Genomic DNA, 21,059 nt, shown 5'->3' on the forward strand with positions numbered 1-21,059 from the left:
CCGCGCCGAAAGTGACACAGTCTTCTGTGGCTCCCTCGATGCTTCAACTTCGTCTAGAGATCTGCTTCTTTCGTCTTCAAGAATCTCCATGACTGAAAATTCGTGAAACCATCTCCAACACAAAACCATGTAAAGTGAAGGAAAAAAATCTTGTCTTTCTCAAAGACTGTGTATGCAATGTTGATGAACATAGAGATGGAGTGACAACCCGTTCATCAAACACATGCAAACAATGAGATCGAATCTTTTCTGTTTGATCGAAATCAATCAACTGTGGCAAATCACAATGAAAATGCCCATTCTTGGTGCTCATACGATCATGTGCTTTGTCGGAAACTGTGTCATGCCAAGGGAGAGACATGGAATGTGACTTCCTGACATACAAACTTTTCATGAACAATCCGCATACATTCGTGCTCATCCATGAGAGAAACGTGCTCAACATACAATATGTCATGCCTAGGAAAAGGGATCACATAACGATGCTGACTAAAATACAGGAAACCGTCACGAATGAAACACTCGAACAATGCGTGCGTATCAATCATGCGAACACACAATACTTCCTGTGATGGTTCTTTGGACCAAGGCTCGAGAGCCAAGATCGGTTCTTCTTGAATGATCGAATCGTCCTGTGGGGGTTCTTTGGACCTCGACTTGAAAGCCAAGATCAGATCTTCGTGATTGATCGAATCGACAACGAGGTTAGTTTCGCTAGGAAAAGCATCCACTAACACATCATCCTTCTGGACAATCACGTCATCTTCATGCAGCTCATCATGCTTGGGAGAAATCACATCTTGATCATGCAAATCATCATGTTTGTGAGAAATCACATCTTGATCATGCAAATCATCATGCTTGTCATTGTCATCCAAATCATCAGGCAAATCATTGGCATCCAAATCATCATGCTTATCATTGTCATTCAAATCATCATGCAAATCATTGTCAATCAAATCATTATCATGCTTCACACAATCATGCAAATCCTATGTATCCTGCTTGGGAGAAGAAGAGACTGAGAGAGTCTCCTTTTCCCGATCTTGTTGCATCTGTGCCTGCATTTGAGAAAAGAGTCGCAACATCTCTTGCCTTATTACTTTGTTCTCGCGATCTAGGGCTGCCATTCTTTCTGTGTAGTTACGCTCTATGGCTGCCATGTCTTCTTCTTTCTGCTTCTCGTTCGACATCTCTTGCTTTGTCTTCTAACTTCTTGTCCATCATCCTCTTGTCGAAAGCCTCCATAGGAGTTAGTGCAATCGGTGTCGTAGATGGGGAAGGGTCAGAAACATAGTTGCCACGGAGTTTCGAAACGTTTCGTTCGAAACGAGTTTCAAAAGTTTCGAAACGGTTTCGTCCGAGAAAGAAACGCCAAAACAGAAGTTTCGTGCAAACTAAAGAAATGTACGTAAGTTTAAGTGGTATAAGTTGAGATCTATGTTTTAAGCATTACCTTACAATTAGACATGAAAAAGAGGGAGAATAGGACTAACTTTCATCATTAGAACCAAGACAGGAGCTACATTCATGACATTGACGATTTTAGGACCGACACAAAGAACAAGAGGCTTCAAGGTTTACATCTAACATGAGCTCTACGAGCAACAAATCAAACAAGATCAACTGTCAGATTCTCCTCTTCCTCCCCCACCTCCTCCTCCTCCTCATCCTCATTTTTAGAATCCTCATTATCACTGGCTGAAGATTCATGAAAGGCCTCTTGCGGTGCAAGACTAGTAGTAGCTGTCTGGGCTCTACTAGTAGCTGTTTGAGATCGTGTAATATGAGTAGGGGTTGAAAGCTCCTCATATAACATGGCATAAATGTCCCTCTCCTCTTGAGGAATCTCTGGTACCTCCTTACATTTGTTGATGTCGATTGCATCTGGGTTAACCTGCTGAGGCTCTATCTGATATCCCTTTTGCTCCAATAAACGTAGATTGCAATGACAAAACACAAGTCTTTCCAATTGTTGGGTGGAAAGCCGGTTTCTCTTCTTCGTATGAAAAAGTGCCCAAGTACTCTAGTTTCTCTCACAAGGGCCAGAGCTAGAGTCTTGCGAGAGAACTCTCATGGCAATGCGTCTCTATATAAGAGCAAAGACAAAAGATCAATAGAAGTCAAAGACTCAATTCAGGTAGTTAGTGAGTTGGCATGAACTTATACTTAGATGTTCCCTCATACGTACCAACTCAGGAGTAGCAATGCCATACTTCTCCCACCAAGATACTGGTTGAAGTTGAGTCTCTCGGAGTAGCGCAGTAGGCTTACCAAACATGTTAGTGCCATTCCGATAGGAAAGAAGCTGATCCTCTAGCTTCTTTACCATACCAACATCATCACCAACCAAAAGGTTAATGTAGTCACTCCATCCTTCCTCTAGTTTCTCATTGAGGAATTGCTCTTCTGATCTCCACAAAGGATGTAGGATGTGACTAATAGCATGGATAGGTTTATGGAACCAATTCCATCGGTCGTTCCATATTTCTCTAATAGCTTCGACTCTAAGAGAGAAAACATAAAAAAATTCAGATTTAGAGACGTCAAAGTTGATGCAAATATTAGAGACTAGCTACTTACTTTTCTTCAGATAAAGAGGAACATGCATCAAGAGACTCCCCAATTTTGTCCATAAACTCATACAAGAGACCCATAGTGCTGCCCTCCATATCTGTTAGCTGTATGACACTATAGAGAGGGTTAAGCACTTTCACAAGTGCCTCCACATCTTGCCACCAAATTTCATTGAAGACCATAAGCCGAAAAGCAAGCGACTTTGGTGTCTCCTTTTCATCCCAAGCTTCCCACTCACAAGACATCACCGTTCGTGAGAGTGCTGAGCGTACTCTTGCAACCCTCTCTAAGACAATGAATATATATGCAAACCGTGTCTTCGAAGGCTTTAGAAGCTCATAGTCGCTTTGTGCCCTGAATATGCTGAGTATCTTCGGCCGCTTCGTGACAAAATTCACCATGCTATTGGCAACTAAAAAGGTTTGGTTGATCCAATCAAGCTTCCCAATATCTTCAATCAAAAGATCAAGACTATGGGAAGCACATGGTGTCCAAACAATCTTTGGAAACTCATCTTCAAGCGTGCGTCCCATGGAGACACAATTGGACCCATTATCTGTAACAACTTGCACAACATTATCTTGCCCGACATCCATGATTGCTTTCCGTATGTGAGTCCAAATGAACTCACCCGTAATGACAAGACCAGGCGTAGATGCATCAATGGAACGAAGAAACTTAGTTCCTTTGCATGAGGATACTAAGATGTTGTAAACTTGCCTCTTTCGCACATCCGACTAGCCATCAGATAAGATAGTGCAGCCATACTTCTCCCAAGTAGGTGTTAAGGTGACTAGCTGCCTTTCCACATTTTCTTTCTCCTTTCGAAGACCCTTCGTGCGCATGGTCTCATATGCGGGGTCCTCCCACTCGCAACCGATGCGGGAAATGGCACGCATAGTCTTCTTCCATTGAGGTGTTCGTAAAATGTTGAAGGAGAGGCCACATTGAATAAACAACTTCGTGATCTCACTTGTTGCTGTCTTCATGGCAGCTTTCTGCATCCCTGCTTGTACATGCCCCTTCTTGAAAAGATCCACATTGGTTTTCTTCTTCGGGGGGACGCTAGAAGCCTCATTGACATTTGGGATAGGATCATCAATGACACTATCAACTTGATTGCGGGATCTCTTGCTGCTTGAATGCATAGAAGCATCATGAATACTTTCCCAATCGGGAAGTTCAGCAAGTGGGATACCTGTCACCCTCGACTTCCATGTCTTCAGCTCATCAAAAATCAGCTTTGGTACGTCTTTGCATGCACCAATACCATACCCAGATGTATGTGAAAAGTGCGCTCTCACTCGATTGAGCACACCTGCATAGTCCTCGTGGCAAAATTTACAGGTCCATTTGCTTTCACCTGCTGACCCACCATAGGCTGAATTTTTGGTGGTATGCAGCCATAAAACATTCGCATGAGGCATACTGTGAGTAGAGACAAAGAATGCTAACGGGACAAAAGAGAGGAATGTATAGATGAGAATGGAGACTCTAGAGAGTCATCACATGATACTGGATAGATTGTAGTGCATTTGTGTACTTGCTTTGTATTCCAATCTATTGGTTTTTATAGAGACTTTCATTTGTGGTATTTGAACGTTGCTAACTGTCATGTGTATGAAGCTATAATGTATTTTATATATTGTTTTTCAGTTATACTATTTGGTGTTAGCTTGTTATGTTCACGTTTTATGTTTTCCTCTGTGCAGGTACATTTTAACAATATTTTACAGTAACGAATCAATCATGATTATATGAAATTTGTTTTTTTAAAGTTAGAAGTGTTTTGTGTTTTTTTGTTTTCTTTCGTGCAGGTGCTAGGTATTTTTTAATATATAATATCATATAGCTGCTTTAAAACAATAAAGTAAGATTGAGTATTAAGAAGGGTAAAAAAGAAGTCGATTGTCAAAGAATAGAAAGAAAAGTGAAAAGTAACACGTGCGTGTCTGAGAGAGAGAGAGAGAGAGAGAGAGAGAGAGAGAGAGAGAGAGAGAGAGAGAGAGAGAAGTAACTTACGCTGTGTGTGTAAGAGAGTTTTCTGTGTGCGCAAGAGAACCCAGCAGCATAAAATACTTACGCTTTATGACTTACATTACCAAGTGTGAAAATATTTAAAAACCTGACCAAATGTGAAACTGTTGCTAATTGGACTATTTTCTTATTTTTAATGATTAATCTTTTTTTTAGGATATTTTATTATGTGCACTAAGAACTGTTAAAAGATTGTAGCTTCAGGAACTGCCATCAAGAACGGACAAACTCTGACGTGTCATTTGATGGGTGACGGTAAACATCGTGAAGGAGTTTCCGTAAGTTCGGTGGAAAGGGCCGGGTTATGAGTGCCCCGGATGCGTCACATGATGGGTGACGGGTGCATCGGTAAGGGGGCATCCCGTAGGCTAAGGAGGAAATCCGAACTGAGTAAGAAAATACGTGTAAGAACGCAAGCATAAGAATAAAGATGGGTTCAATGAAGCTTTTTACAAAAAGCAGGAACAATCGCGGGAAGGCAGACACTTTCCCGCGAGGAATCTATGTTTGCATTGCATTCGTGCATGCGGTTGCATCCAGGGACGCCTGGGAAGTGTTGTGAAATGCATTGGTTTTAACTTATAAGGTTTTATTGAGTTTTTGGGCAGGTTCAGACCAATTTTAAAATATGCCGGCCGCCCACTTAATAAGTGGGCAGCCACTTAGAAGATAAAGCAACAAAACCAACCAGCGAATTCTCTCTCCCTATTTCGGGTAGAACAACGCAAAAAAAAAAAAAAAAAGAAAGCAAAATAAAACAAAACAAAACGGCCGTGATCTCTACGCGAGCAGCTATTCGTGTCGTGGCCAGGGAGCTATAAAAGCACCACATGCCCTCACTCAAAGGGGGTACCAACGTCAGCAAGAGAAGACTCTGCCGCAAGAGATCGCGAGACTACGAAGCACGGAAGTCGCTTTTCCCGTGCAAGAGCGACATGTATCTATTGTGGATTCGCCATACGAATTGTTGTCATGTGTTTGTGTGGTTTGTTTTGCAGGAATCTCCCGTCTTACGGGAAGGCCCTTCACGGGAAGTACGGCTTCACGCCTAAGTCCCTTTACGGGAAAGTACGGCTTCGTGCCTAAGTCCCTTCACGGGAAGTACGGCTTCACGTCTAAGTTCCTTTACGGGAAAGTACGGCTTCGTGCCTAAGTCCCTTTACGGGAAAGTACAGCCTCGTGCCTAAGTCCCTTACGGGAAGGAACGACCTTCAGGTCTAAGATTACAGAACGGAGGGGTTTCCTCGGGTTCTCGTGCTTGTATACGAATTCTCCTTGAATAAAAGAATACTCTTAACGGGAGGGGACCAACCCATCTTCTGGTCCCCAATACTGTGTCGATCTTCTCCCTTCTCTCACATTTGCAAAGTATTTTAATTTTCAGATTTTCCAGTGCTCGTGTACGCTCCCGTTTTGTGACAGAAACGTTAGGAGCAGCCACATACACAAAACTTTTTTAAAATGATAAAAAAGTCATGAATGTAGCTTTTGTCTTGGTTCTAATGATGAAAGTTAGTCCTATTCTCTCTCTTTTCATGTCTAATTGTAAGGTAATGCTTAAAACATAGATCTCAGCTTATACGACTTAAACTTACGTACATTTCTTTAGTTTACACGAAACTTTTGTTTTGACGTTTCTTTCGCGGACGAAACTGTTTCGAAACTTTTGAAACTCGTTTCGAACGAAACCTTTCGAAACTCCGTGGCAACTATTGGTGTGGGTAGACGAAGGGATTATCCAGAGTTGTTGGCAACTACAAGGAAGCCATGTAGCTCGGTACCAATACCTCACTTTATAAAGGAGGGGATGTCACGTGACACATCCAACCCTATGTGTCCGTGGACAAGCTACACCATAATAGGGTTTCCGTCAAGTCCAGTCAGTGTAGATTAGAAGTGATCTGACACTTTTGTGAGTCTATTCGTAGACCGTGCATGCCCAGTCACTTGGTATAGATGCATATGCTCTGGTTGCACACAGCATGATCATCAATATTCCCATAAGAATCCATTAGAATCAGTTAGGGGATTTTTCCAGTGCATTTAGCCTATTTTTCCTATTTTTGACATTTTTCACTTATTAATTTAAGTGACTTCCCAACAAAAGTAGGTAGGGCAATTTGGGTAAGAAAATATATAAGCAAACCAAAGCTAGCACTCTTTGGCAGATGAACAAGGAGCACAACAGGCCTTTGGCAGTAGGAGTAGATGAGAGTCGGGCCTTCGGAGAGGGGTTTTACAACGTCTCTGGTGTCGTATCTCTCTTCTCTCTATCTCTCAGTCTCATACACTTGCACGCACAGTGTCCACTCACTTTGTTAGTGATCATAGCACTCTCCATTAAGAACGGAAGGCTCTCCCTTCCATAAGAACTAAAAGGAACCTTGAGCAAAATATGGATCACTCGTCTTGAGAAAGTACAACATTCATTCCGTTGCACCTTACACTCTAGCTCTCCCCAATAAAGTGTCTCTATGTCTGTGTAACTCAAGTAGATATAGTCCAAGACATCTCTGGTCCTCATAGCTCATGACCCTAGATAAAGGACTGAAACCCTCTCTGAATGTAGTAGAAATGGCCGGGTATCTCATAGTACACTCTGCAGTGACATATGTAATGTAACTATGTCTCTGGCTCTATTTGGCATAAGCGGCATATCCTGTTGTTTGCTAAGCGGCATATCCTGTTGTTTGCTGGTATTCCTTTGAATTTACCAGTCTCAATCTCGAGCTGATGTAGGATGTGCGTATGTGACCAATGGCACAACGCAAACCATGAGACATATGTGTGCATGTAGCTGGGTCGAATCACAAACCCATCTCCTGTGAGGTGGAGAAGATGCTCTCTATAGAAAACTATGAGACATATGTGTGTCCATGTAGCTGGGTCGAATCACAAACCCATCTCTTGTGAGGTGGAGAAGATGCTCTCTATAGAAAGCCATCTTCATGCCCAACTCCTGAGGCGGATCTATCCATGTACTCCTGGTGTCCAGTTGGATAAGGTCCTGACAAATGAGTCTAGTAATTTGAAACCGGCCCGTGGGGCGGTAGGCTTTGGCTTTTATCCGAAATTCTTTACTTTACTTTAGACACACACACAGAGCACTTTGGAAAGGGAACCTGCGATGGGAATTAACACTTAAGCACGCACATGGCTCGGAAGCTAGAATGCTCCGAGCAGACGTCGACAACCTATAGGCCCCAAAATTGGCGCCCCTTTCGGTATTTCTTTATACTTTGAGAGGGTAAATTACAAAGTAGAGTCCTGGGAATTCTTCACTTGTATCCAGCTAGATACCATATGTTTTGGCCAAATTTCGGCAGCATAACAGCCCCAAAACTTGCGCGAAACCAATTCCCCTATTGGAACTCACTTCCATTGGCATAAACCCTCTGATTCTTGCCCAAAAACACTAAATTCAGCAGGCTGTATTTACTGGTTTTTGCCCTGTTTTTAGCCCTAAACAATCCCCGAACTGTCCTTTGCCAATGGGGCACCGTTCCCAATGGTTCTGGCGTCCGTATGGCTGAAAAACAGTCAAATTACAGCGCATACAAAGCGCTGAAAACGCACCTGTTTGGTGAGGTTATGACCCTCACCGGTGCCTACTTTTGGAGTAGCAGTTAGCTACTCCAGTTCCTGCTCAAGGAGGTTCTTGCCTCAGCACAAAAGCATGAAACCACACAGCTGTACATCAGTCAAATGAAGAGCCCTGTTGTGGGGCATCACATAACTGCACGTAGGGGGGGGGAGAGAGCAATGTGTAGTGTGCAGGTCATCACTCCTAGCACCACACTGTACATAGAGTGGAAAGGAAGCACTCCATAGCTCTTAACCTGTGACAAGCTCTCAATGAAGCATCCCCCCAGCATAAATCGAGCGCCCTCTCTTCTACGCTTGACCTGTAATGCATCTGTGAACAAATAGATGCAAAAAGGGGAAGATTTCCATGGCTGCCAAAACCTGCGTAGCTGAAAACGCAGCAAAACAGCCCTGTAAAGACGCATTTGACGCCTTCCAATGTTGAAAATGAGCTCCTTGGTCCTAGTTGAAGTTATGGGAAGCTCAAAAATGGAGAGAAATGGCTGAAAATCACAATTATCAGCCTCCAAAACTGCTCCAAAAGTCAGTTACGAGTTCTGTTCTCCCAAACTTGGTAATTTGGCCAAAGAGTGCCACTTGGCACTCATGCATGCAATTTCCCCGCATTGGGCTTCTTGCTTAAAAATCTCTCAATTGGTGCATCAGTTGACTTTGCAGCAGAGTAATAAAATGTTTCCCTTGTCATTCTGAAGCTAACGCGAATAGATTTTGTGGCCCAAAATAGCAGTTTCCTAAATTTTAGGGGATGCTTCCGTTGGACTCCCATTGGTCATCCGACCATCAATGCCCACTGGGACCGCATCCAAAAATGCAATGTAGTCGAGCTGTCGGGTACTTTCCTTTGGTGACCCCACCTTGACATTGTACCTTTATTGAGTTCACTTCCTAGTATCCACCAACTTGCTAAGTGGGACGGGGGGACCTACATGATCTTGAACTGAGCGTAGATATCCTTTTACTTTACGAGTTCTAGTGCCGACCAACTTCCCGTCTGCGGGTGAAACTACCGTTCACATTGGCCATACAATGTCCGATCATTTGCAACTTCAAAAAGAGGGTCTCAAAAATTAAACAAAAATCATTGGAAAGAAACCAACAACTAAGGTTAGCATTTGCCACGTCCTCGTGACATAATCTCCACCCGTGTAAGAGAGAGAGGGTGCCTGAAGAGAGTATTGGAAAGGAGGTAGCCTGTGTTTATGGTGAAGCCATGCGTCTGAAACCATGATGTCATCTGCGCATACCAACATGAAGTGTCCCCCTGTAGAGCTAACTGTCTGGAAGACTCAAGGGCCAATCTAGCATATCTGTCTCTAGTAGTATCCCATAGGTTGTGCGCAAAGGAGACGTATCTGGTAAGCGCCTCAATCTCCATAGGGGGACAGCTAGCTCTGCTCGAATGATAGCGTGAGGTACGGAGGCCTTGGCTCTATTCAGTCGAGAGATCATAGATACCAAGGGCCTCTCCATACATCTCCAACCATCCTGGCCTACTGAAGGTCCCCATACTTGCACCCCATACAACATAGCTGAGGCTACTAAAGTATCAAAGAGCCATAAGTTTGTCTGAGGTTCCTGGAACTGAACCTGCGAACACATCCTCTCCAAGCCTCCCAAGGCCGCATAAGCTCTCATCAATCTAGTCTCTGCTGCACTGTCACAACTTGGTGATGTGGCTGCCCACTAGACCCTCACACACCTCAGAATGCTGACGTGGCAGGGAAATACAGCCTTGCTGAATTGCTGACGTGCAGTCACTGTACGGCAGCTCCGCAAAACGCGGTGCATATTACGGAATTCCGTACAGGGGCGGGCAGGCTTTTTGCGGCAGTTTTGGCTGCTTTATTTTCTACGCAAATGTGGCTGCTTTATTTTTACGCAAGGCAGTAGAGGCTTAAAGTTTTTAAAGGCTTTTAAAAATACTCAAGCTTTTGAACTTTTGCCAGCTTTTGGGGCTCTGGTTTTAGCATCCCTTGTTATCTTTAAATATGCGGGCAGGGCCTCACAACTGAGGGCATCTGGACACAGAGTTTGAGAGTGAGCGTCTGTCTGCACTCTGTACTTTGAACACAGATTAATACAAAAAGAAATACTGAAAGGGGCGCCAGTCTTTGGGGCCAATATCTCTAGGCACGGAACTCTGCTGGGCTAGTATCGAATCAATTGTGAACTGTGAACTGTTTTGAAGTGATTGTTTGTGGTGTCGCAGTAGATTCTCTACTTGGAGTGTCCAAGGCTGCTACAGTGGTATCAAAGCGCGATTGATTTCTCTCCTTCGGGAAATCTGATCCTTTTTATGCGGCACTTATGGCTTCAGAAGGTAGAGATCGATCGACTTCCTCTGCATCCAGAGATGCGGGAAGAGATCACAACGAAGATTCACGCGAGGAATATGGCCCGCCTCGGCCTACTCAGGTGGAGCTCGAAGAGCTGGAGCGTCGATGATTGATCGGCGATGCAACAAAGATGATGCTTAATTTTGCGAAGGACCCAAACTTTGCAAAATATATGAGTGAGACCTCTTTCGATGAGGTGCACACATAGTGGCGGCAGACCATAGAGCCACCCCTCAAATCGGCTCTCAAGAAACCTCCTACGCCGAGGATGTACACAGAGCAAGAATTAGAAGAGGTGGTTGATGCACGAATTGCTCACTTTTTGACACGCAGAACAAAGATAAAAAGCACGACAAAAAGCAAAAGAAAGGCGCTGACTTCCCGGGTTATTTGGGTCGTCAGTCTACCTTTGAATCGGCAAGAAAGTAGAAGAAGCGTGTTCGATTTGAAGGAGTACCCAATTCTTCTTCTTCTTCTTCTTCTGACAGTTCTTCTAGCTCATCTGACTCGTGTGAAGAAGACAGAAAAGGCAAAAAGCGAAGCAAAAAGCAAAGCTTCGGAAAGGGCAAGAAAAAGGCAAAGAAGTCTAAATCTCGCCCCGTGGTTGACAATTCTACAAAGGACTCATCTTCAGATGGTTCAGACTGTGACGACAACAGCTTTTATGCAAAGAAGAAGAATGCTTTTATAAAGCCAACCAATATGACTTTCTGGAAGACAAAAGCAAGAAAGTTCGAGAGTTTAAGAAAGGTGGACAATCAATTAAATTTGACACTTTTTCTGGTTATAGAGATGCTTTGAAGGCTTTGTCTTTTATACAGCAGTTTGACATAGTTTCTCAGGAGGGCGTTACTCAGAGCACTCTTAAGATTCGGAGAGCTGCCTCTTAGTTTAATGGGAATGCTCGAACTTGGTTGTCCACGCTTCTATTAAACAAGACAGCGCCAGTTAAATGGTTGAAATTCAAAAGGCTTTTTATTTCTTCTTGGCTGACTTGAGAGTATGAACACGACATACGAACTGCTTGGAACCATCTACGGATGACCAAGAAAGATACAGTGGATGCTTATTGCGAGAGATTCTGGAGCTCTTTTCTACCCGTCTCTTCTAATAAGAAGATCTCGTTCAAAGAATAGATTGAGCTGTTTACCTTGGGTCTTCCTACAGAGATCCGAGATCACTGCTTAGAACAAAAGTCAGCTTCCATTCAGGAGTTGATGAGTCATGCGAAACAGGGTTTTGCCATTCACTCTGGCAGTCTGACCTCCCCATAGATGAGATCATGACGGAACGAGCCGAACAGACTTTGAAAAATGAAATTAGAAAGAGAAAGAGCAACCCAGAACAAAAAGAAAAGGATGCACGACCCAAGCTCACTCCTCAAGAGAGGGCTCGCTATATCAAGGAGGGGAAGTGCTTTGGATGCGGGGAAACTGGGCATATCTCCGCGAAGTGCCTTAAGAAGGCATGGAAAGAACAGAACGACAAGGACAAGTGAGGCCCGAGAGTTCGAAAGCAAAACTTGACCTTTTGGCAAATTATTCATGCTCGCACAAAGGCATCCACATCTCTCCTCGAGGTAGGCCAATAGAAGAATGTCTCTACCGCTTTAACTGTCGCGTCAATGCCACGATGCCGTGCATACGGTGGGACATGACTCTCTTCCATGACCTTATGTCGTAGTGGCCTTGTGACACAAAGTCTGCCATGCATCATCATAGAACCATCTCTGAGGAGGTAGTACTCATGATGTTGCCCCTCTTGTAACTGTTCAAAGATCCTTGCAAAATCTTCATCAACAGTATAGTGTTCCTTCATGTCATCTAGCTCATGATGATAAGGAATTGACAAAGCTGAAATTTGTGGCTTTCTTGATAATGCATCAGCCACAACATTCTTCTTGCCTTCCACATGCATAATCTGAAAGTGGAACATGGAAAGAATGTTTGCCCATCGCATATGCTTTTCGGATAACTTTGATTGTGTCCAGAAGTATCTCAAGGTCTGATGATTTGTTTGGACAACAAAATCAGTACCTAAGAGGTAGTGATTCCAGCTAGAAAGCGCATAGTCCTCTCTGGCCCTCGCAAAATTCGGCTTTCATAAGCTACTACCGGTCCGTCTTGCATTAGCACTGCTCCGATGCTACTGCCACACGCGTCACACTGGACCACAAATGACTTCCTGAGATGTGGTAAAACAATTACTGAATCTGTAGTCAACTTTTCCTTTAAGAGACTAAAAGCTGAATTCTCTTTTTGGGTCCATCTGAAAGTGACCTCTTTCTTTTGCAAAGTGTGAAGAGGCGATGCTATCTCTGCAAAATTCCTGATAAACCTTCTATAGTAGGAATATAATCCCAAGAAGCTTCTGACATCGTGCACAGTCTTCAAGTCTAGTGGATCACTTCTAAGAAGAATTCACTTTTCTTAGGATTGACAAGTAACCTGTGACTGTGCAGCTCTTCGAACACAATGGTCAAGTGACGCCTATGCTCCTCTTCATTCTTCGAATACACTAATAGTCCCAACAAACTTTTGATGCGAGCGGAAAATCCGGTCCATCATTCTGTTGAACGTGGCAGGAGCATTAGTTAGCCCAAACGGCATCACTAGAAACTCATAAAGACCAAATGTCGTTCTAAACGCAGTCTTGTGCACATCCTCTGGCCTTATATGAATCTGATGGTACCCACTCTTAAGGTCTATCCTGCTGAAAATTGCAGCACCCTCTAAATGATCGAGAATATCATCAATCCTAGGAATAGGAAACCTATTCTTGATGGTATTCTTATTCAACGCACGGTAATCAATACACATGCGCCATGAGCCATCCTTCTTCTGCACTAGGAGCACTGGGGAGCAAAAGGGTGAAGAACCAGGCTAAATCAGCCCCTTCTCTAATAATTCCTCAACCTGGCCCATAATCTCTGTCTACTGCGCTACGCTAACCCTGTAGGGAGGTCTATTTGGTGGGCTACACCTTGGCACCAAATCTATTCGATGGTCCTCAGGTCTCTCTGCCGGCAATTGTGGCGGTAATGAATCAGAAAAACAGTCACTAAACTTTTGCAAAAATGCTGACCTTTCTTTATCTAACACATATAAATTTGATTGAGCACTATCTGAGACATCACGTGCAAAAATCAAGTACACAGAAAGATGATTCTTTATTATAGAAGTGATAGCAGAAGCAGATACAATAGGGACTGACTCTCGTTTAAGCTTTACATCCAAAATGTGAGTTTTGCCCCTATGCTGTACAGTGATCTTTTTGTTGTAGGCATCCAAGACTCCATGCACTCGAAACATCCACGGGATCCCCAACAAGGCATCACATCCTTCCAGCGACATGATGTAGAACTCTTTTGTGTCCACATACGAATGAATATGCAGACGCAGCTTTCCAATGATGGGAGTAACACACTCTGAGTAGCCAGGACATGCCAACCCTGCCTCCGTTGTGTATCCCATCTCTTCAGCTTTGATGCCCAGCTTCATAGCTAACTCTAGTGAGATAAAGTTGTCTTTGGCACCTGGATCAAAGAAGATGAGTGCCGTTTGATCCCTAACTTTACTCCATGTCATGCATAACTCACTAGCATCTGTACTGGGCTTGTCACCCACCATGTCTTGCACTAGACCTGCTGTGGGTTTAGGCTTCTTGCCTTTCTGGTCCTCTTTATCCTCTGAGTCAGCTGGTCTTTTCCTTTGTGGACAGTTGGTAGCAAAGTGACTAGGCTGCTCGCATATAAATCATTTGCTTTCAACCATTAGAACCTTCTTTTCCTCGAGCGACTTGCGCACAAAAGGCTTCCTTTTTGTTTCTTTGCCTGCGCTCGAGAAGTCCCGGCTGAATCCTTGTCTTTGGTGGCCTTTTCTGACCCTTGTGAAGCATTAGGAGCGGTTTTCACAAAGGGCTTCTTTGCTGAATTTTTCTTTTGCTGCCCTCCTTTGTCGTTGCTCGGAAACCCAGTGTCCTCTCCTTTCAACAAGGCAAGACCAATGTTCGCAACTTCCATAAGCTGAGTGAGGGTAGCCACTCTATTCTTGTACAGTAATTGCGAAGCCCTTTAGGCAGCCCACAACAGTACATCTCTATCTGCTCTGTCAATGGCACAAATCTATAGGAGGTCACTGAGAGTAACGCTTTACAAAACCTCCTATTGTACTCCAGCAAGCTCTTGCACGAAGCTGAAGTAAGCTGGTGCCAATCTGTCATGACGTCGGCTTCAAATTCATTGGACAGCCAAGCAGATGCAAACATTTGCTTGAAGTAAACCCAAGTGGCGGGTGCCTGTCCTTGCATTAACAATGTCATCCACCAAGTAAGCGCATTGTCCTTTAAGAAAGTGGCAGCTTTCCTGACCTTCGAGGCCTCTGTAAAACTCCCTCCCGCATAAGCTGTATCAAACTGCTGGAGGAAAGTGAGAGCCTTTGTCTTATCCTCGAAGCCACTAAAGGTACTGAACTTTACAGTTGAACTACCTTCTTTGTAAGATTTTGGCTTCTCCAGTGTCCCCAAGTTGTCATATGGAATGGTCTGCAACAAGGGCACTGTAGTAGGCATGATCGGCACATCCTTGCCATTCACATTTTGCGTCAGAGGTGCGATATCTGGCTGCTGTCCAGAAAAACCAGCCATGCCAAAATGACCCTGTGGCACCCCAAACTGGCCGTGGTTGCTCTGAAAACCATGCTGCATGCCGATACTACGATACATGGGGTTTGGCATGATGCCTTGCATACCCCCAAACACTGTTCTTGGCATGTACGGCTGACTTCCAGACGCATAACCAGCCATACTTTGGAACACTAATCCACCCCCGAAATACCCAGGATGTACCGTGGGTGGTGGAAAAACTGGGTGCATAGCCTGGTATCCAGTTCCTTGTCCATTCAAGACAGCATGCTGGCTCTGAAAGGTGGTGGGCTGAACTGGCATAACCTGTGGAATAGGCGTTCTAGCCACCTGTTCAAGCACGGGAGGAACCTGTTTTGGAGCCCTTCACTCCACAACATGCGAGTGTTCCCTATCCTCCTGAGCCCGCATGAAGTACCTAGGCTTGAGCCTCAACAAGCTCCGTACGCGGCGTAGGTTGCCTATTTTGCTGTTGCACTGGTGGCGCTTGCAAGAACTCCATAAACCTTGGGTTCTGCACCAGCTACGAAAAGACTTTCACCGCGGCAACTAACTGAGTTCTGAACGTATCATCCTCAAGTTGCCCAGTCATAAAGCCCTGTACTACTGGAGGGACATTCACATTGATAGGAGGTATAGACTGACGTGGCCGTGAACTCTCCCCATCCTCGAAGACCATAGGAGTCTCCTGCCTGTCCTTTGAAGAGGAACCCTCTTCCATAATGCCCTTCCCTTTGTCGGCCATATAGTGTAATCCCGCGTTTCTGTACTTTGTGTCTTTACCCAAAACAACCGAGGCTCACTTCTTGAGGAAAAAGTGATTGATGTCCCGGCAACGGAACCATCAAACCGGCCCGTGGGGTGGTAGGCTTTGGCTTTCACCCGAAATTCTTTTCTTTAGACACACACACAGAGCACTTTGCGAAAAGAACCTGCGAAGGGAATTAACACTTGAATACACACACGGCTCGGAAGCTAGAATGCCCCGAGCAGACGCCGACAACTTGTAGGCCCCAAAATTGGCGCCCCTTTCGGTATTTCCTTTTTCTTTAACAGAGGGAATAAAACTTGTGATCTCCTACGAGCTGCCCCTCATAATCCAAGCTGAGAAACACCTGTTCTGGCCCGATTTCTGCAGCATAACTGTACTAGGACGCTTCACAGTCAGTATCCCCATGCAATAGATGACTTTCCCGACGCATACGGACACTTTGCAAAACGTGGCGAGAATCTGCAGCATGCTGAATTCTCTGTTTTCTGCCCCAAAAATGCGCCAGATCACTTCTACAGCGGTCTCCTCGCGTCCCCGAACCTCCTAGGGGTATTAGGGACCGTTTAGGGCTGAAACCCTAAACCTGCAAAAATACACAGCAGACTGTAATTCCTTGTTTTGGGCTCCGTTTCGCGTGCCGGTCGCATCTGTAGCAAGACCTCGAGCTCCCGCACATGTACAACTACTTGCCCTTTGAATCAGACGAGATTTCTCACGTGAAACCTCTCCGAATTACTTGTGCCTGCGGGGGATTAGCCACTAGCTAACCCAGTACCTGTGCAAGAGGCTCTTGCCTTGGCAATCGCGCATGAACCCACACAACTGTACATCAGTCAAATGAAAAGCCCTCTTGTGGGGCATCACATAACTGCACGTAAGGGAGAGAGCGCAGTGTGTAGCGTGTAGGGCATCACTCCTGGCACCACACTGTACAGAGAGGCAAAGGAAGCAGTCCATAGCTCTTAACCTGTGACAAAAACCCAAATGAAGCCTCTCCCAGCTTAAAAATCAGCGCCTTTTTTTCTGCATGAGGCAAGTTCTGAAAAATTGCCACTTGGCGCATTTACAAGGTTTTGCCCGTTTCGGGGTTGCCGCCTAAAAATCTCCCGACTAGTCGCCCAGTTGACTCCGCGGTAGAGTTGTAAAGTGTTCCCCTAGTCATTCCGGAGGTAATGACGCGAACACATTTCGTGGCCCAAAATAGCAGTTCCCGAAATTTTAGGAAATGATTCCGTTGGGCTCCCTGTGGTCATCTGACCGTCTATCCTCATTGGGACCGCATCCAAAAATGCAATGTGGCCCAACTGTCGGATATTTTCTGCTGGTAGTCCCACCTTGACTTTATGCTTTTATTGAGTTCACTTCCTAGTGTCCACCAACTTGCTAAGTGCGATGGGGGGACCTACATGATCTTGCTATGAGCCTAGACATCCTCTTACTATACGAATTCCAGTGCTGACCACTTCCCGTCTGCGGGTGAAACTACCGTTCACATTGGCTATACAATGTCCGCCCGTTTGCTACTTCAAAAAGAGGGTCTCAAAAATAAAACAAAACCCATTGGAAAGAAACCAACAACTAAGTTAGCAGTTGCCACGTCCTCGTGACATAGTTAACAGCTGCCATGTCCCCGTGACAATATCTCATGGCCCGAACCTTTTTAGATTATTTGCGGGAGGAGTGATGAGGGAGTCGTTGAACAGCTCATGGCCCGGACCTGGATGGTTATTTGCGGGAGGGGTGTTCATCGGCGGCTTTATGTTGCTATGTCTTGTAACATGCATATGTAAGCATTTGTGTTGCATTTTGATGTGCCAACTATTGAATATTCCTAATTGGATGAGATTGCCTAGGTATGTTATTTTAGTGCATCAAGACACTCGTGGAAGATCAGTACGGTTTGGGTGTGATGGCTAATTTTACTATGCCAGAATATCAAGAGTTTCGATCTGGACGAAAGGAGAAGCTAACTCCTTGATCAAAAGAGCCGAAAGGAGAAGGTGGTAACTCCTTAACAAAAAGAGCAAATTGAATGTCCCTCGGAAAGACCCTCAAAAATTTTTGGGCTAACTTGAGTTGTTTTGCAGATATGCTATAATCGCGGACGATTACTCTCTTTCAAGAAGGGGAGATATCACAAACTGCTGACGTGTCAAAGCCTAAAGAATGGAGCCAACTGACAAATGCCGGCCAAGGGGCCTAAACCCTAAGAAGAAGAAGTAACGGAAGAAGAAGTCCTACCAACTTATGGGGACCCCGTCCGATGTGGCCCTAAGTGACATAAAGAAAATAAAGCAGGACCCCCACACACACACATACACATAAGAAAATTGCATAGTTGCTGATGACATGGCAAATTTTCGTAAATTACGCTGGCTGATGACGTGGTAGGTTGTACGGATATCCGCGTTTTGCACTGGCTGATGACGTGGTAAGCTGTACGAATTTTCGTAAATTACGTTGGCAGCTTTTTGGCATCGCTTTTGGACCATATGCTTTTGAGTTTGAAGGCTTTTCACTATAAAATGCTTCTGGGGCCTAGGGCCTTTAAATATGTGCTAAGGGCTCATTCTCTGGCATGCTTCGTAGAGAAGGTGCAAAGTCTGGAGTAGCGGCTTGTACTGTGTTGATGCAATATAAAGAAATACTGAAAGGAGCGCCAAGGTTTGGGGCCAATACTCTTTGGGGTGGAATTCTGCCACTCCCATGTCGCGTGTCGTCTCTCTCTCTCTCTCTCTCTCAGTTTAGTTGTTATTGAAGTGCTAAAAGTCTGTTCAGTCTGTTCTTTTCTATTGGCACGTGGTGCTCGTCTTGTGACTGCTCGGCTATGTCGTGACATAATCCATGTGCTGGCTCCATGCCTGTGTAGTCTCTGCAACATCCAGCTCTCTCAGCATCTCCAATGGCTGCAACTCCTCCCTGAATAACACTGCCACTCCTCCTGAGCCCCGCCCTCTGAACGTGTTTCCTGTCTTGTTAGGTGCAGCGGAATGAATGTTTGAACTTTGCTCAAGATGAGTGCTTCGGACTGTGCTCAAGGGTTTCTTTTACTTACGGAAGGGAGAGCCTTCCGTTCCTTTAGTTAGAGAGTGCAATGGACACAAACAAAATGAATGGACACAGTGAATGGAAGTGCATGAGACTGAGAGAGAGAGAAGAGAATACGACACCAGAGACGTTGTAAAACCCTCCTCCGAAGGCCCCACTCTATGGCGAGAGTGGCTACTTATGATTGCACAAATCTCTACAATGCTTGGACTTGCTGACGTTGCCGACGACGATGAGGACGACGACGAGACGGGCTGAAATTTGCAAATCTTTATCTGCTGAATTCTGACTCTATGTCGGTGAAGATGTCGATGACAACAAGGCGACGACGACGCGCTGAAAACGCAGATGCTGAAATCTGCGTTTTCCGGGCTGAAACTGTAAACCTCGATGGATCCCACCGTGCGGCGAGGAACTGCTGCGGGAAGGTGAGATCTACGAGGTTCCGGACTTGTTTTGCGAGTGCTAAAGGCTGAAAACTGAAAACGCTGGTCCTATGGCTGATTTTGTCGCGATGATCTGCAAAAACGCTGAGGTTGTTCTGCAAACCAAAAACGCTAGGGCTGAAAACTAATCTTGCGGGGAAATCTGCTAACGCTAGGAAATCTGCTGTGTTGCTGTGGGAATCTGCTAATGCTAGGGCTGATCTTCTGTCTACTGTCTCCAGGAACCTGCAAGTGCAAAAACGCTGGCGGATCTGGTGCAAAAACGCTAGGCCTTCTGTTGAGGGAAACGCCAGAGTTGTCGCGGGGGTTGGTCTTGCTGAGAAGTTGCCTGTTGAGCAAGGTGCTCCTGCCGCCTCTTCTGCCAATTAGTGCTAGTCTAGGTTTGCTTATATACAAACTTACTCTATTTGCCCTACCTACTTTCCAACAAAAGTCACTTAAAAATAAGAAGTGAAAAATGTCAAAAATAGGGAAAATAGGCTAAATGCACTAGAAAATTTCCCTGAAGGATTCTGATGGATTTTGATGGGAATGCTTATGATCATGCTGTGTGCAACCAGAGGATATGCATCTACACCAAGTGACTGGGCATGCACGGTCTGCGAACAGACTCACAAAAGTGCCAGAACACTTCTAGGTCTAGACTGACTGGACAGACTGAACCCTTGTCGTGCTGTAGCTTGTCCACGGACACCTAGGGTTGGATGTGTCACGTGACATCCCCTTCTTTTCAAAGTGAGGTAGTGGTACCGAACTGTATGGCGTGGAGGGAGATCGCCAATAGCATCCGGAATTTTGGAAGGGACTCTTCGCCGGCCCACTCTGATGTGTGGGTCGTGCGATACTTGAACTTCATAAAGGTCTGCAACGCCCTCTTCTTTGGGCCGCGCCGAAAGCGACACAAAGTCTTCTGTGGCTCCTTCGATGCTTCAACTTCGTCTAGAGTCATGCTTCTTTCTTCTTCAAGAATCTCCATGGATGGGAATTCCTGAAACCATTTCCAACACAAAACCATGAACATACCTATTTAATGTAAAGTGAGTGGAAAAAATCTTGTCTTCTTCAAAGATTGTGCATGCAATGTAGATGAACAAAGAGACGGAGTGCCAAACCGTTCACCACACACACGCAAACAATGAGATCGACTCTTGTCTTGCTGATCTAAATCAATCAACTGTGGCAATTCACAACGGAAATGCCCATGCTTGGTGCTCATACTTTCATGTGCTCTTTCTACAAATGTGTCGTGCCAAGGAAGAGACATGGAATGTGACTTCCTTACATGCATACTTTTCAGCTTTTCATGAAAAATCTGCATACATTGGTGCTCATTCATGAGTGAAACGTGCTCAATGTACAACAATATGTCATGCCTAGGAAAAGGGATCACATAAAGACGCTGACTAAAATACAGGAAACGATCACGAATGAAACACTCGTACAATGCGTGCTGACTAATCATTCGAACACATAATACTTTCTGTAAGGGTTCTTTGGACCTAGGCTCGAGAGCCAAGATCGGGTCTTTGTGATTGATCGTCTTTGCAATTAGGTTAGCTTCACTAGAGAAAGTATCAACTAACACATCATCCTTCT

The 21,059-nt window shown here is 44.8% G+C and overlaps 1 protein-coding gene and 1 pseudogene across 3 annotated transcripts in view; one reads left to right on the forward strand and one right to left on the reverse strand.

The window, feature by feature from the left end:
- LOC147458629 (pre-mRNA-splicing factor ATP-dependent RNA helicase DEAH10-like) overlaps positions 1 to 21,059 on the forward strand; it is a 46,116-nt gene that overhangs the window by 3,775 nt on the left and 21,282 nt on the right. The gene's annotated exons all lie outside the window — the stretch shown is intronic.
- LOC147458630 (uncharacterized) lies at positions 1,547 to 4,004 on the reverse strand (annotated as a pseudogene).

The sequence above is a fragment of the Adiantum capillus-veneris genome, chromosome 4 (genome assembly GCF_014529385.1).
Source record: "Adiantum capillus-veneris isolate H3 chromosome 4, ASM1452938v2, whole genome shotgun sequence".
NCBI lineage: Eukaryota > Viridiplantae > Streptophyta > Polypodiopsida > Polypodiales > Pteridaceae > Adiantum > Adiantum capillus-veneris.